This window comes from Thunnus albacares, chromosome 8 (genome assembly GCF_914725855.1).
Source record: "Thunnus albacares chromosome 8, fThuAlb1.1, whole genome shotgun sequence".
Lineage (NCBI taxonomy): Eukaryota > Metazoa > Chordata > Actinopteri > Scombriformes > Scombridae > Thunnus > Thunnus albacares.
In genome coordinates, this window is record NC_058113.1 from 12,896,237 (window position 1) to 12,914,361 (window position 18,125).

At 36.7% G+C, this 18,125-nt stretch overlaps 1 long non-coding RNA gene across 1 annotated transcript; it reads left to right on the forward strand.

Moving 5' to 3' along the window:
• Positions 1-1,134: 1,134 nt before the first annotated feature.
• Positions 1,135-17,801, forward strand: LOC122987773. Its single transcript, XR_006404592.1, has 3 exons — positions 1,135-1,145; positions 6,467-6,475; positions 17,279-17,801. It is a non-coding gene; the product is annotated as an uncharacterized LOC122987773 (long non-coding RNA).
• Positions 17,802-18,125: the final 324 nt, after the last annotated feature.

Genomic DNA, 18,125 nt, shown 5'->3' on the forward strand with positions numbered 1-18,125 from the left:
AGTATTCAACCACTTGTTAAATTAAGAACCATTAGAAAAGTCTGCATTTGTTTATTCAGACAAGTCTATTATGAGCATGTGACCAATGCATGGAATAAAGGAAGATAGAGGAGAGAGAAGAGGAAAGTTTAAGATAAAGAGAATGGCAAACGAAAGAACCGATACTGTAGGATTAAAGCAGGGAGGAATGAATACACCAACAAAGACATAACATATGAAAGGAGGGTGATAGAAATAAGGAATTAAGAACTTAAAAGGTCCAACAGATGTGGTTTATTCTTTTGATTTGACATTTTGTACCACAAAAAGATAAGTGACACACACAAAAAAAGTTTTTTATAAGTGAAAGTTGTTACTTCCACGAAACTATTTATGCACTTATCAGGTTTTTGAGATACATAAGTCAATGATATAAAAGATACAAGCCATTTAATCAGAATTTTCTTCAGATAAAGAAATGAGGGGTAGGGGTGGGTGGAGAGGGTGGAACAGGAGACCTTTAGCGAGTCAACCCATGCTGGACAAATTACCAAAAGACCTAGTGAGAAAGATAACGACAGCATGAATCGAGGCAAAGCCCGGCTTGGAGGAAATGAAAGGTGCCCTGTACACAGATAACCATCGTGTCGACTTACACAGCAAATTACTGGGCTGGCTGTTATAACTGGCATTAGGCGCTCCATCGTTAGATGGAACATGGTTGGGGGAGGGAAGGAACAAAAGTCAAGTTCTGAAAAACAACTTCAACTAAGTTGTTTCCTTTCGCTGTTTGGACGTCATAGCAGACAGGCCTCTGTGATAAGGAGATGGTAACTTGAATAGCAGATAAAAAGATGTCAGACAAGGGTGCGCACACACACACACACAAACACACACACACGTGCATACACACATAAAGCTGCCATATGTTTCAGGAAGCCAGGGACCCTTCAAGATGAGAGGGGGCTCTGAATTATTGATCAGTGATTAGCAAATGCAATAGAAATGTTACCCTTGATGTGGGTGGCTGAGCAGTGTGTGTGTGTGTGTGTGTGTGTCACCACTCTCCTACCATTTGGTCAGCCCTTTAAAAGTGTATGTTCATATGATCATATTAACATACTAGCTATTTGTATGCAGTCAGTTTTGTATGCACACAGGATGAAGTAAGTACTCTTATGTGGTTGTATATTATATGTATGTACATAAATGTGTGTGTGTGTGTGTGTGTGTGTGTGTGTGTGTGTGTGTGCTTCATGAGAGGCTACAAAGAGAGTCACCACTGCATTTGAAGGGGGATCTAATTCATTATTAAGTCAGGGACAAAACAGGCAGTATGGGAGGCGGGTAACAGTAGGTGATTTCAGGCCTGTATTGATTACTGGCAACACCAGGAGCCAAGTGTAGTGTGACGGGTTGAACAAAACCTGCAGAACACACACACACACACACACACACACACACATATACACACACATGCACACACAAACAGGCCATGGTCATAGAATGGCTATTGTCATTGTGTTTGAAGCATATTGTCCTGTTGTGATGCTCTTTCACTGAGGTGAGTCATTTGGCTGTGGAGGGTGGCAGGTTACCTCAATCAGGAAGTTGACAGCTATAAGTAATGTGGATTGCTTTTTTGTTTGTGGTTAGGTTACTGATTGGAGCCTTTTGTTGCTCATAGGTGGATGGAGGAGGAGAGGAGTTGCAGTTGGTGGATTTCTGACAATTAACTGCAAGTTGCAAGTACCTTTTCACATAAGGAAAATATTGTATCAAAAAAACAGTTGGGGAAGCACTGCTTGGTGTGACAGTGATGAAACACATGAGCAGGCCAAATACTGTCCACCAAAAGAGGATGTGGTTTCCCCCAAATTTAAGCACACTGTTTTTTTAAGTATTAAAACTTAACGGCCTTTATTATTAAGACAATATATAGCAAAACTGATATTTTAACATTTCAAGTTAAAAAAATTAAAATAATAGAAAAGAATGGTAATATGTACAGTATAGACCATATTACAGCAGCAGTATTGAGTTTCCCTTAATATGTTACAGATGTTCATGACATTTACATCTATGAGAATGTAATGTAACCCTTTATGCAGTCAGTTCATGAGATTAACAGCACTACCTGTCCCAAATGTTTACATAAAAATGAATAAAATAGAGAATGCACTTAAGTTAAATTAAGACTCTGTATCAGTGAGAGAAAAAAAAAGATACATAAGGAAATTAATGTTTGTGTCAGATGTGAATAAATCACATTATAAATATTGTTTAAATAAGAATCTGTAAGTGATTTGTCCCATAATGATTACCATGCTGTTTTGTGAGTTTAATAGTGTACAACATGTGTTACGTTGATATTAAAGTGAATGTGGCTAAAACAATTACACTATTAAATGATAAGTCGATCAACAGAAAATTAATCCACAGCTTTTTTTGTTTTGTTTTTTGGGACATTTGCTGATTTTTTTAGTCGGATATGATAGTAGAATATCTAAAGGTTTTGGACTTTGTTGTTGTTTGGATTGGACAAAACAAGCTGAAATTGTAATAGGCATTTTCTTTAACCCTTTTCTGACCTAATGATTAATCAATTGATCGACAAAGCAATTGGCAGACTAATCAATAATGAAGATAATGGTTAGTTACTGCACTGAATATAACATTTCTAAATTATCGTTAGTAAAAGTGCTAATTCCTTCAATTAGATAAGAATCCCTCACAGTATATTATCCTCCAGTGATCACTTTTTGTTTGTCAAACACACGCCAAAATTATGCCCTAAACTGGATTACAGCTCTACATGTGCCCCCCTATCTGATGAATGTGGAACAGCTATAATGTATCTGCGTGCCTTTTTGGAAGATGTATTAGACTTTAATAAAATTTGATTAGTGCGTTTAAAGTCAAATTGGATTATATCCGTAAGTGGATAGGGGCTGACATATGTTTCAGTATCTCCCAGAGAGTGATACATTATTCTGTGGCCAGTATAAAAACATAATGAAATATAAATATCCATTAATCCTCACATTTCATCCAGTCAGTCACCACGCAGCCCTGCTCAGCTTCAGCCTGCTGTTAACACGTTGTGATGTGTGTGTGTATTTTGCATGAGGAGAATGCAGTTGTGTGTATTACGTGTGTCCTGTGCATGTGTTCACCGTGTGTGTGCGTGTGTGTCTGGTTTCCTGGCCTTGAGAGAGCAGTTCACACTGTGAAAGAGTCATCTTTATTATAATCTGCCAGAAGTAGTGGCAGCTTGGGAAAGGAACTGCCACAGCTAGGTAATCGAAAGCCACTAGGCTGGGATACGACAAGGGGCACTTGTGAGACGTACCAGCACAGGCCATATGGCATACTGGCTTGGCAAAACTGGCAACTCTTCCCTCTATATCCAAACAAATGTTGAAAACCCACATGACAATTAGGCTTTGTTGTTTTGAGAGATAGACTGACAATGTAAGATTATCATGTTAGGATTTTTGTGGAAAACATACACCACAGGAGAATTTTTCATCTAATTTTAACTGTGGATTGTCAGTTCTTTGTTTTTTGCTTCTTGTAATCCTGCAGAATCCTTAAAGAAATCATATCAACCTGGAATTTGTGTAAATGTCTGAGCATACACATGGTCCCTAATGTTATTTAAGGATGCCGTTTATTGTAAATAAATAGAAAAGAGGAAGAAAATTACATGAAACTTGATCACATTAGTAATACTGACTCTCATTTGACCCCAGCATATTTGCTGTAAACACTAGGGTAATACAAACCAAAATAAATATTAGCATAATGCTGGGAGCAAGAGTGCTTTTCCCATAGAGTGATTAAAATATGAGAACAGAACACAACACAATGTGAAATCCCATGGCACGCCAGCAGTTAGTGTAGAAAAGCTAATTTCATGATAAATTAAAGAACGTGGTTTCTCTCATGAGATATCATTCCCCTTGTATTTATTTTATGAAAAGGAGTAAAATTAGTCCTATCATATATTATCTTAAGCATAATTAATAAAACATCAATTTCCTGGTGAATTCATTTTTTTTCTCCTTTTTCTTTATTTTTCTCAGCTGTAGGTTCAACTCTCTTAAGGCTAGATTTACATATTCCACAAACACAATAGAACAATAACTTATGATTGTAATGAAGGTTAATGCAGCTCTGGCACAATGAGAGCCACGCTGAAGAGTCAAGTTATATCAGATCACTGGCATAAATGTCATACATTTCACTTGGATTTATACTTAAAATGGTTAATTATTTGAAATATAAAATCATTTTACCAAATATATCTTCATCCAATATGTTTTAAGTGGTTTGATATTGGCTTGTGTTCTTCTACATAATTAGAGTTAGTGATTTTTAAATGCATATATTCATATTTCAAGTAACAACTAAATCTGATTAATCACTGAGTACCTGGAGATGTAGACATCTTATTTAATTCCCTGGTATATTTTATGAATTATGGCTGCTCTGCATTCTGTGCTTAACTGACTCCCTCTACCTACCAGGGTAGAAATGCAGTGAATAAAAATGGAGTCAATAGATCATGGGGGATACTTAACTGCAGACAGCCGTGATTATGAGGTGCGGGAATGTGCCACAAACTTACTCCGGGCCAATATGTATTGCTTACGCTTATAATAAATGTTATCTTTCTGAGGAGAAAAAAGCTGTCAAGTTGATGAAAGACACAGATGAGCATCTATATGGCTGACCAACCATGCATAGATATGCACAAATGCAGTTTTCAGTGAAGAAGCGGAGGAGAGGGAAAATATGCTGCTATATCACCCCTTTCAATGAGCATGAGTAATTGTTTTGACTTGTTTGGGTCTTGATTCTCTTAGTGGTGTGCTAGAAAAGAACAAAGCAGGTGAACAAATTTAATAAATTACCATTAAAAACACAAAAGACATACGTGCATTTTTCCTTAATGAATATTTTTAATTGCCGTGGTAAGATTGTACAAAAAAAATTATATTTTCCTTGAACCCTTTTGATGGACTGGAGGTCTATCTGTGTTTTTTTCTTTGCCTTGTCTTTAAAAGCATGTTGGGTTGGCCTCCAGCTCCCATGTGACCCTGGATAGAATAAAATGGGTGTGGAATGAATGATATACAAGAAAGTGGTAACTATAGCAACCCATGACCTACTTCGCTCTGACATTAAAAAGATAAATAAAGTTAAGACCTTCTTCTGAAATTGTCACGTCCTATAACTTCCTATGTGATGTGCAACTTGATCTCTGTGGGTTTGCATTATGAGTCTTCTACAGGTATATGTAAGATGGTCGACACTGTAACCGTGCCCCGCCAAGTCATGCAATCCTATTTTGTCCTTTAAATGTTATAATGACAGTGCTTAGACAACAACAAGACATCCTCTGCCTCTCCCTGCTCCATTATCTGGGCCTGGATCTTAGCTAGGGGTGTTAGAAGCTGTACTAGTTGTTTGTAATGAATATGTCTACTTTGCCTGACGTATCAAATAGCAGTGTTAACATGACGTAGAGAAAACATGAGATGGTCTGGAAACTAAAACCTGTGTCGGAATATCACCGTCGTCCTTCTCTCTCCTCACCTGGCTTAAAGGATCATTCATGTAACCTCTCATGACTAACAGGAATTAGCCGGCCTCCGCGTCTCAAACGTCACAGTGAAAAGAAGTGAAAGAGAGAGAGAGAGGTTCGCTACCTCTGGATTCAATCATCCTAGACTCTATGGTAAAAAGAGTCTTGGTTCTATACCCAAAATGTGAAGATGCTTCTCAAGTAAAAGCAGGTCATTTGTGTCATAAAGGATTATTTGGGTATGGTTTTGTACAAGAGATTTGACAAAAAAACAAAGTCAAGTTGTGTACAAGGTCTTGTTTTGAAGAAGTGGGGTGTAAAATCAAGTTGAAGACGGGGTCTAGATTGGCGCCATGAAGGCTGTTGGCTGGAATTGCTTGAGGAAATGCCTCAGGAGAAAAAGACACAGGGAAAGAAGACTCATTGGTTAGTTCTTCTATCGTTAATGTTTTTCAACTGCCCCCTTAAAATCCAAAGAAGCTGAGGCTTATAATATTACAAAGAATGTCAAGTATAACTTTTAAAGTATTGAAACAATAAAACCAAACATGTATGAAGGATACCAGAAACCCCATCTGCTATGTATGTATGCTAATTATCTTTTTTTTTCCCAAGTGATGATGACCGACCATGGTATGAAATAATGGGTGATGAGTAACCCAGAATTAGATGAAACCACTGAAACATAACTAGAGGAACGTGAAGCCATGCACTTAATTAAATTAACTCTGATCCTCGTTTACCTTGACCATAGCATGTTAATATTAAACAATATATCATTAATTAACATAGGTCATATGCATACTATATTACTGCTGCAGGGCATGATCAGAGTCCCATGATGATGAATTAACACAGTTTGCCTATCTCTCTAGGCAGCCAAGTGTGAAGTAGGAAAGGTATGTGTGCTCCTGTAAGAGCCATTAAAAAATGATCACATGACTGAAAAAAAAAAATGCATAATGTGATTGTTTGGTAAACCTATACCATGGTCTCATGTGATTAAAACATTGCTGTTGGCTTTGATATTTAATTTGTACTAAGTAATATTTATATAGTGAGAGGTAAAATGTGCACCTAGATTCACCCATCCCACATTTCATTTGAATAATACAGAATTTACTACAACTTGATGAATGGAATTAATCAACATATTTTCAGAAAATACTATCTAACCAACTCGTCTAATGTCCCAACAATAAAAAAGTCACAAATACTAGGAAAAGTTCTGCTACATCCACAAATAACTGTTCTTCTGTGGCTTGTTTGCCCCCTGAATATGCTACCAGCATTGTAACAAGGGACTTCCTGTCCTGTTCTTTGGCACTCAGGCCCCAGGCCAGCCCTAGAGGAGCCCTGCTTCCAACATCAGGAGATAAATACATTGTTCCCAGTAGTATTATTTCTGCCTGAATACAAAACAAATACAAAATGTTCTGTGTCTCACTGATGAAAGTAACTTTTGAAGACAGTTGAAACTTGGAAATTAGCCCTCCTACAGTAAACACAACTTTAAACATGTAAAAAATAATAACACGTAATTGTTAAGTATCTTTTGTAAGACTGTATATACTGTGGGACCGTTTTGATGTTTGGAGGTGTTTTTTCTTGTTATCACAGATACTCAGCAAAATGTAGACGGTGAAGTTACATCAATATTCCTACAATAACATATATAATATACAAAACTATATTACATATAACCATGCACTGAACTCATCAACATTGTTTTTTTGAATATTTCATGACTAATCAGTAAAATATTGATGGTGTATTCATAAGTAAAGGCTTTTCCACCATCCCCGAGACTTGTAAATACTGTATGTAGCTTGTGGCACATAAGTTAATGTAAGTAAAACAAAAACATGTCTTAAGTCACAGGAAGACTTTACTTCTTTGTGGCTGCTACAGTTCATGCTGCAGCTGAACAACAGCATCACTAGAATGTAGATTTGTTTGGGAGAAACCCTCAATATTGCTAAAACAATTTATAGAGAGTCAACTACAGTAATTAACCACAAAAATCATTGTTTTTGAAGCTTAATGATGCATTGTTGTATCACCCAAATACAATTTTATCACAATCTCTTTATAATTCTGTTTATTTCGGTCTAAAAGCAGCTACTCCAATCATTTCTTTGCCCAGATAAACTCAGCGAAGAGGATAACACGTCCCGATGGAACCACTTTTCTTTGCCTTTTCCTTAATTTGAACTGATAGGAAGAATGTGTGTTGTCTTTGTATTTGCACCCATCCTGCATTGTGAGTATTTGCATTTTTGTAACAACAAAGCCTGTCGATGTCAGATCACTCATTGTTAGATGTTGTTTGCCGATGTAATGAACATGCCTCTGAAGTTCTGAATTAAGAATCAAATTCCCATTCAGGGAGAGTCTAATTTAACTCATGGAGAGCTATTGTATGTAGATTGTGAAGCTGCCCTCAAAAAGCGTGTGTGTGTCAGCCAATGTAATTTTGTACACCCTCTACTGTGATATTCAAACACTGACTAGAGAAAACTTTGTTCTGTAGGAAGTTGGCATCCATACAGTGTTAAAAGGAAAATAAAAGAGGTGATTTACAGCTCCAAGCCAATAAAATGTTAAAGAACGTTAAGGGAACTTTAAAGATGCATTCATCCCTGTTTATTTCTCTACAGTAGCTAATAGATTAGATATTGTATTGGAATATATATATTTGCTGTCACAGGGTTGAAATAGAAGCCTATCACCTGTGTGCTTGAAAATGATAATGAGATGTAAACCCAAATTCCTACTGAAATGGATTCACTGGAATATGATTGCTTTAAATCCCTCAAATTGAGGTGGTGTATACTGCATAGCAGCATTTGGAAATGAGACATTTAAGCTGTCAAGAATAAAGATTTCTCTTTAAGGGTCTTTAGCATTATGGTACACATCAAATCCAATTAGCACATTGAACATGTTATGGGAGGAAGAAACTGTATATATAATGTATAGCGAGAGAAATGAGGAATGGCATTGAGAGACTGACAGAAAAAGATGAACAGAACCTTTCAGGGGTATATTTCCTTATTCATTCCAGGTGGTTGGACTAAACAAGACACCAGCTAGTAATTGCATGTGTGTGTGTGTGTGTTCAACTTTTTCTCTAGTGGGAGTAAGATCAGGAAAACACTTGACTGTCAATTCTGTATTATTTCTGTACTATAGTTGTCATTGAAGAAAATTGGACTGGTATCAAACCCCGCGATAACCCTCACAAATATATATCAACCTGAGTGTGCATATGTGTGTTTGAGCAAGTTGATGTGTTTGTGCACCAATGTGTATGTGTAGAGATGTGTAGAGATGCCCTGAACCCCAATATCTAAGCTGAAGTCCCTCACAATTCATCACACAGTCTTGTGGAAAGAAAGATGATTTATTTTTAAGCTCACCTACTTTTAAATTTGTTACTCCACTTCCATCATAGGCATCAGTTTCTTATTTACAAAAGGAAGCAAAATATTCACTACCGAGGTGTGACCATATGTCTAAAATAAGTTTCCTCCTTCATTCTCTACAGCTCCACTCATCTGGCTGGATAATTTCAATCACAGCTTTCCAAACATCGTGCTTGTGTTATGATTGAAGGTACTGGTTGCACATATTGATAGTGTTTGATTTGAAACTCAGAGAGAAACATGTTTACATCAGTTTTAAGAAGCGGTATAAATCAGTAAATCACACTTAAGTATCTATTCATTTCCATGTAGAGTTCATGATTGTTTTAATAGTTGATGTGATATACCACTTAAATACATATTTATGATGTTTGACTACACTTAGCTTTTCAGTAGAATTGCTATTAGCACACCAGAGTTCATACACAATCAATCTAAATAATAAGCTGCAATGACTTGTGTTGGCTGATTGCCTGGCGACTTTCTTCTCATTTCTCATGTGTGAAGGATAGAGAAACAGTGCGTGGTTTTTGTAAAGCACACCTATACTTTAACCAGCCTCTTTATCTCAATAATGGAGATAGTTCCTCTGAAATCACAAAGCATAAATAAAATGGAAGTCCCAAAGCCATGGAAATGTATTACATTACTTATACCCCACAGTTTATAAGACCAATCTTTCCACTGATGTTCATGCTGTGATCTGCGCCTTAGACAAGAGTATCCACTACTGTACATACTATAGCAGTCCCTAATAAGCCTGTCTGAGCCAATCCTGATAAAGACGTATCCTTTATATTTCCCCCTTTTCCCATTTATTCCCTCAGCGGCAGTAAAAGAAAATGCTATAAACTCCAAGCAAATGCACCAATTGCATTTCAAAAGTGATAAATATTTCAGAAGCGCTGAGAACATATTTAAACTACATTCAAGATTTCCCCCACTTGTGAGATTATGATCCTCCTCTTGCCTTTTAGAGATAATCAATGACTCTTGTTATCCCTCTCTCTACAGCCTTCTTTGGGTGTTGAATGGAGGAAAATGATGTGCAAGCATGTGTGTGTGTGTGTGTCTGTGTGTGTAATGAATGCCCAAGATGTGGCACGCTGTGAACACCATTAATCTACATGTTCTGGAAATATAACCAATTGTCAGACAGACGCTCACAGATATTCCATCACCTTTCCAATTGGCTTTTACCAAGCTCCACAATTCATTTGCGGTGTAATGCGCCCAATAAAAATGTATTCTGACTGCTCTATTGATTGTGAAATAGCTTAATCTTTCCATAGACAAAGAGATGTATACCACCCATTTTCGCCCAGAACCATTACTATATTTTCATTTGAAATATCGCTGCTGCTTACAGGTGGGTTTTTACATCTGCTGCTTTATTGTGTTCTGTAAGTGTTTTGTTTTGGCATTAAATACAGTTCGAAAGAATTTAATGCTGTATAAGAGCAGGTGCTATTATGTTTACAGTATGTGCTCATCTCCTTCAAAGGAAAATTGTTTTCAGTAATTATGTACATGTTATAACTAATTTAATGAACAAAAAAACGGTAGAATAAATCACAAAGCGTCATCAAATCGTATCATTTGACATGTTCCTATATACTACATGTGATACAAATCTGTTTTTGGCCCAATTAAGGTCCAAATTTAGACATATCACCTACTTGTCATTAGGATAGGTAAAACAGTATCTATGCATGTCCATACACGAGGCACACTCATGATCTGCTGTATATTTTCATTTAAACATGCTAACAGACGTGAATAGATCAAGGCTAATATTAATATATAAATGCATATAAAAATTATATTTGAATAGCAACAGTCTCATTCTTTGCTCTTGGTCTTTCTCCCTTTCATTCTCTTTTAATCTCTCCAGTCTCCCCTTGCTGTATTCACCCTCTTCTCGCACATCCCCACCTCCTCCCTCCTCTCTCTCTGTCACCCTGCCTACAGTATGTGTGTATCATTAGCTCCTTTTCTCCATTATCTGCAGCCATCTAGTGTCGGCTTTGTGCCCTAGAAATTATGCTGCCTCCATGCCAGCTTTCATTCCTTCACAGTGCAGATACAGTAGCACTGTGTTCAATATCAATTTAAAGCTAGGTTGATACTTGAAGTCGGTTAATCCAAGAGAGGTGAGTGATTTTTGCAACAAATGCTAGTATTTTGTTGCCTCACAATGGAAATATGATTTACATAGCAAGCGCTCAAAGGGTTTTTAAAGGGTGTAAAAAGACGAGAAGATCAAGCAGAAAACAATGCCAGTGATGCTTCACAGCAGTCAAAGTTATGAAAATGTCATGTTAAACATTATTCTAAAACAAAGTGTCTGTCTGTGTGCATGTGAAAGGTCAGAAAGGATTGGAAAGGGAGGCAGAAAGTCAGTCAGACAAACCTGACAGACGGAGAACACAACCTGACAGTGAACACAAACATTACATTCACTGATATTCATGCTGTTCTCTCCCCAGCTGGGACAGGCAGTCAGTAATAACTGTGAACACCTGGGCAGCCTCCAGGCTCAACACCCAAACCCCCGGGGCTCTTCACCTGGGACAGGAGGCCTTACGTAGCTTCCCTGCCTGCTCGAGAGCTGCCTGGAGCAGGCAGATTATCACTCGTCGCCCAGGAGGGACATGAGGCCTGGAATTCTGTCAAACTCTTTTACATTAATCATCCGGACAGAGTGACAGTGCAGTGAGAATAGAGATACATATCACCAGTGTACCACAAAACCCTCCCACAGTATCAAAAAGTCAACTTTTACAAAGTTACAGTAAAAATAAGGTAACCTTTACTCTTTATCCCCACACTTTTTATTTCTTTGGCTTACTGGATTTGTATGATTCTGCTGGACATGATATGACATACCTAATCACGCAAAATCGAATATACAAATACACATATAGTATGAGAGTGTGGAATCAGGCATGCAGAAACGTACAGAACACTTAACTTCAATAATACAAGCACAAAAATATTCAGGCGTTCTGTAAATATCCTTTAGGTAATGCAATCAATTGTCAATCAACTTTTTTATTCTTCGTCATCATACTGTGAAGATTTAAGAACAATAAAAATTGAAGCATGAAGCTTTGACGGTTTTGACAACAAATGTCAATAACTGAAAGTGTTTTTGTGAAGCCTCTGTTCAGGGAAGTGAGCTGTGCGTGTGTGAAGTTGAAGTTGAAAGAAGTTGACAGGGGATATGCATTCCTCTTTAACACCAAAGATAAAAAAAGATCAATAGCACTTTGCAGCCAGCCATACCTTAGCTTTTAGCATTTCATACTCCTTTGAGCTTCACTTTTGACACACTTACTCAGGTGTCTGTGTGGGAAGACAGAGGGGAAAAAAAATCAAAACAATGTTTAACTGTCAAGATCATACGGACAAGAAGGCAACAGATTAAAGATATGTTTGGGCATTTCCAATCAATAAATAAAACTAGATGATGAATTTAAAAAATAGCTTTTGATTTCTTAGTTAACATAGTAGCCAGCGTTTGTGCCAGCAATCGTGGCACCAGTTTAGCATTCATGAATATCTTGCTTGTCAATATTTTGCCAAATGAGGTGAGCAGAAAATCAAAAATGAGCACATATATTTGGGCATAACTCATGCACACAGAAAATCCCCTACACCAACTTGTTTGCCTGTATTGACACAAGGCATTCAGGGCCAAATGAAAAACTAATTAAATGAAAACATGTGCTAAGCTCAGTGGTGTATGGGCTTCTACTGTACACACAGTGCTCTGTTAGACATTTGTAACCTAATTCTGTTATGTTTCAATTACCAGACGCACCTTTGGAGTCCACAGGAAGGTTAAGCAAACATGATGAAGTATATACTTAGGCTATGGGTGCACACATTTCCATCCTAAATGCTGCTATCTGCCTATTTAATTAAGTTTAAGACCAGACTTATGGTAAATATTAGCCTGGGCTGGTTTATGAGGGAGCTGGTAATTTGGGTTGTGGCCCCTAAGCTTAAAAGTCATCCAGAAGTCATTTTCTCTAAAAGTCAACTTCATTTCAGTTTTACACCCACACATCACTGACTATATTGCTTTATTATCAGAGCTGTAAATGTCAACTTTCCTCAAATGTTCTTTTGTACAAACCAGTATAGGGAACTAATTTATTGTTCAAGGAATATTCTATAAGCACTCAGTCAGTGAAGGTGCAAGCAATTAGGTTTATCACAACTTGAACTGAGTTGTGGTAAAGAGAACCAGAAACCTAAGAAAACTCAAAGGCACATGCCATAAGATAAAATAGGCCTGCATGTGATTAGTAAACAGCTGGTTTTACAGTGCACAATCAATACAGTTCATCACTAACTCCTTATAGTAAAGAGATTTTTTTTAGATAATGCTCAAGTCTTTTCTGAAGCATTCTGGAGCAGAAGAATACCAACATGCAGCAGGGACGTTAAAAAAGTGTAATAAACTCCTGCTCAGGTGTGCCTGCTTCACAGTTCCAAATGCATAGCCATGGGCAAATTATTCAGTCTTGAAACACTGTTATTGTATTGAATAATTGATTATATGTCTGGCTAAGGCTGTTATATGTTTACATGAGCCCCCCATTTTATGTTTGGATAGCCTTCAAAAGCCTTTTAGAGGAAAAAGGAAATGAGGGACCACCAACGTTTCATGACATGGTCGTGTGGGTGAGGGATATCAAAGATAGACAGAAACTGTATCTTCCAGACATGAGATACTCTGTGCTGTAATTCAGCTTATTAGACTTTTATGAGTTGTAAGATTATTCAAAAATATCACCAATTAGTAGCACAATATGTGTAAGGGAAACACGCTTTCTATCTTTGGAGTTGCAAAGATGGAGTTGTCAGTCAGTCTAAAACAGTGTGGTTTGCATTGGTGCATACTGACACTAACAATGATAAGCACTCAGACAGAGCACTAGCTAGCAGACTCACTTCAGAAAAGAGCCAGAATTGACAGAAAGGTCACCCTAATTCAAATTGTCAGTCTGAAATGATGAATGATCATGATGAATTTTACTTGGGTTTGACAGAATGTTTCATAATACTATCATGAAATAAATACAGTTTATGTGCAAGAGATTTGGAAAAAGCCAGTTTAGGAACTATAATTTTGCTGAGCAGCCAAAAGAATTGCAGCTACTCATTGTTGAAGTGTCAGGCATTAATGCTGATTTCTGTGATAGCAGCACTATCAAACAGTGGTATCAAAATCCCTAATTATCATTTTAGACATACTGAAGGAAATTACCTTGATATAATACCTTGATATCCATTCTGTGAAGTCTAATTCTTTGCTTTCCGCTTTCCTTCCACTGCAGAGCTTGTGTTTCCCCCATCCCGAGCTACAGGGGGGAGATAAATGTGATTTAAATTAATAGCAGCTACTAAATAACTCCTCGGCTGGTAAACGATGCATTCATCAGATACAGACAGCCAATATCCTGTGATTCATGGCACTCCTTACCATGTGAAGGGTGCCAACAAAAATTGTTATTACTTTTTAATAAAGTGTACCAGTCACTAATCCTCTCATTTATCAGTGGAAGTCAGTTGGTATGGTGCGAGCTGGTGTGAAACGGTGTGCCTGGCTGCTCTGATGAAGAGGAATGGGAATAGCATTGTAGAATAAAGATGTAGTCAATATAGAAGGGCTACTTTATAATGCAACCTTCAGTACTGCAGCACTCAGAAGTAAATGTTCAGACTTCAATAGCAAAATCAGTATTGCTGTACATAATTTTCCAAAAATGGTCAATACGCAGAATATAACACTGGTGCTGACGGTGGACATATACATGTAGGAGCCACTTCCACATACATGTTGTTCTGTTTCTCCACTCTTGCCTAAACTAGAGATGAGATGTCCGTTTACCTACATCTAATCATTTGGGCTGTCAGATAAGCTAGGTAAATTGCAACCCACTGTTGCAACACACTGATATGTTCAGACGATGATTCACATGGCAGTTGTGTTGGTTACAGTAATTATATGACTCATTTGAGAATGTGGTTTCGTATGAGATTTGTACAATTGCCTGGAGTGATGTGGAATCTTACTGAATTCTTATGCCAACTGATATTAATTTGGTTTAATTTCTCTATCAAATCCACCAGGTCACCAAAGTCGGTAGAATTTATACTCTGGAGACCATGAATGTCTGTACCAAATTCCACGGCAATCCATCTTGTAGTTGTTGAGATATTTCAGTCTGGACCACATTGGTGGACCAACTGACTGATTGATGGCTCATGTTACCTGTTTATTTTATAATACATTTAACAACTTTGGTAACACTTTACAATAAGGGTACATTAATTGACATTAGTTAATGCAGTAATAGGCATTAACTAACAGTTAATTAACAGTTAACTAATGTGTCTAGTAATCATTTACCAATGATGTCATGTTAAATGAGCTATTCATTTATACATTATTTAATAGTTTATAAAGATGCTATTAAAATTAGTTAACAGAGTAATAATTATTAACTAACAGTTAATGAAAACAATAGTAAGCATTACATAACTGTTAACAAATCTCTTGTTAACATTTATTAAGAGTTTACATGTTAATTAAGGTACTAACTAATACAAATAAATGGGTGATAAAGATGTTAATTAACATGTATGTCGTGGAGTTCACAGCTAAGCCATTACATTAAGAGAAAACTGTTTTTATAAATTCTTATTTAAGAATAATGATTGTCCATTTACTTGTCCATCCTCCAACTTATGACTTACTTTTGGCAAAGGTTGAGATCAGTAGACATACTCTATGGTCTTCAAGTAGACGTTCCTTAACTTATAACCTTACCTATAAATTATTTTGCATGTTATACTGTATAAGCATTACTTAAACATAATTGGCATTAATGAATGCTCTTTGGGACCCTTATTGTAAAATTGAAAACATGTATCCGTTAAGTAGCACTTCATAAATGCATAAAAATACTGAATAAGCATTACTTAACCATAATTAACCATGTATTAATGCTCTTTGTGACCCTTGTAAATTTGAAACACACATCACATGGCTATTAAACATTAGTGAAACATTTCCAACTGGAAATCAATTCATCATGACAACCATCTGCTATCAACATGATTGATTCCACATTTAAAAAGATACTTAATGCTATATGTTAAAAGAAAATGCAATTATTTTATTTAGAAAATTTAACAATTTTAGCATTCTTTGACAGGAATAACGATTTCACTGTTCTATGAAAATAACGACAAAAATGTTTTTCTCACAGATCCTTGCATGTTATTTTGAAAACTAAATGTTCAACTAAAATTGAAGAGCCTCCAAGACTAGCTAACCATAAAAAAGATGTTTTTGAGTGGAGGGGATCTCTAAAAATGGGGACCATAGATTTTACCATATCTGTTCTTCAACTTTAGTAAGTAAGACATTACAATTCACAGAGTAAGTATACTGAAACTGTTTAATCCCAGGGTATTACAAAGTCCTTACCATATCCTTTCATCAAAATGGATAGTTTCCTTTCTTATGCAATATAGACAAACTTGTACTATATGTTCCATAGTGTTACTAACTAAAACATGACATTTCATTGAATAAGTGCATTGAAACAGGAGAACTGTCAAAGGAAGTAATGCTTAATGACATGGTAGTTACATTTTACTAAAACAAGTGTGCTTGTGATGTAAGGATCATAAAATAAACGTGATAATACAATGTAACTATATTTACCAACACAAAGCTTGAATTGTTTTCACCATGTAGATATATAACTATTATACACTTAATAGAAACTGGGTTTAAAGAGACACCTCCCTACTGTAACACTTGTATTCAACTTAGGCTATGATACTTCTTTGTTTACCTGGGCTCTGAGGAGTAAATGAAAAGATTGAGCGGTTAACAAATCAATTGGCAGGTTTATTACAGTGCAGTCAACATTTCTCTTACAGTTTACGAAAATTAAATAAGAAAAAAAAACAATGAAAAGAGCTCTTGTAACCAAAATCAAAATAAAATAAAATAAAATGCCCTTAGTGTCTCTCTTTTTTTTCCCCTTAGATGTTTCTCTATCCGGAGAGACATTTATGGATAAATAAGGATAAATTGGTGTGTGATGATCATTCCTTATCTGGCAATTTTCTCCAAATCCGTTGTGTCAATCCTGCAAAATAGAATCTGAAGCAGCTGGCTACACCACTTCCAGGTTTCCCTCAGAATGTTTCACCACTGGGACTGGCAAAGAGTTCCAGCAAAGAGTTATAGGGCCAGTGTGTAAGATATAGGGGGATCTATTGGGAGAAATCAAATATAACATTCATAAGTATGTTTTAATTAGTGTATAATGACCTGAAAATGAGAATTGCTGTGTTTTCGTGACATTAGAATGAGCCCTTTATATCTACATAGGGAGTGGGTCCTCTTCCATGGAGCCGGCCACTGCCATGTTTCCACAGTAGCCCAGAATTGACAAACCAAGCACTGGCTCTAGAGAGGACATTTTTTTTCACAGCCACCTTAGGTTCTCCTACTCACTTGGAAGGGAAGGGTGAGAGAGGGGTATTCAGTTGGTTGCAATCTGCAACCTCACCGCTGGATGCCACAAAATCCTACACACTGGTCCTTTAACTCCAAGCTACAAATCCAGTGTCATTAGCATATACAGTCCAGAATAAATCAGATAAATCATCATACAGCCTGCTGTCAAATGAGAGCTCATCCACTTCCTCAAAACTCATCCCAACAACCCTATTGTCTAGGGATTTTTCTTATGATTTTATAGTATTCCACCAAAAATTAACTTCATATTTTATCACTAAAGCAATGAATTGCTCATATAAATTAAATACATTTCCCATGTATCTCATATAGCATAAAATTATAATCCCTTTAAACAGGATCCAACAAAGCAGAATAGCTTTTACAGAAATTAGCCTAACATAACTACATTCAACATATTATCATGAATATAACCAGGGTCCAAAATTAACACTTGCCATTCCACAAATACGGGTAAATTTAGTCTTTGGCGAGTAAATTATGGAGACCACCCACCACTTTGGCCGGTAGGGAAAAATGAATTTCCTACATGCGCTGGAGAAAGTTG